Here is a 362-nt window from a genome sequence, read left to right as displayed (position 1 = left end):
AAGACATTTGTATATGACCACAGTCAATTACAGCCTTAGAACACAGCATTTCTTTGCCTAAGCCATTCTATTTTAGAGCCTACATACTGCTCCTCTCACACTGGTGGACTGAGGAACTTTGTCATGGCGGCTTTTGAATTTGGTACAGCTGCAGTGAGAATGACAATGCATCCTCCTCCTTTAACGAAGGTAGCACAAGGTTAACAATGCAACACAAGAGCCACACTGACAAAGGAACTTTACCAAGTTTCATTACTTCACCATAGTCAATAAATGTCCAAATATGTCTTGAATGCTGTTTAACTTTAAAATGTTTGATGATGCCGTTGATCTTCTATAACCAGGTGACCCGCCTAGTGGAT

Source organism: Phaethon lepturus, unplaced genomic scaffold (assembly GCF_000687285.1).
Source record: "Phaethon lepturus isolate BGI_N335 unplaced genomic scaffold, ASM68728v1 scaffold8835, whole genome shotgun sequence".
Taxonomy (NCBI): domain Eukaryota; kingdom Metazoa; phylum Chordata; class Aves; order Phaethontiformes; family Phaethontidae; genus Phaethon; species Phaethon lepturus.
Note: the sequence above shows the minus strand (reverse complement) of the source record.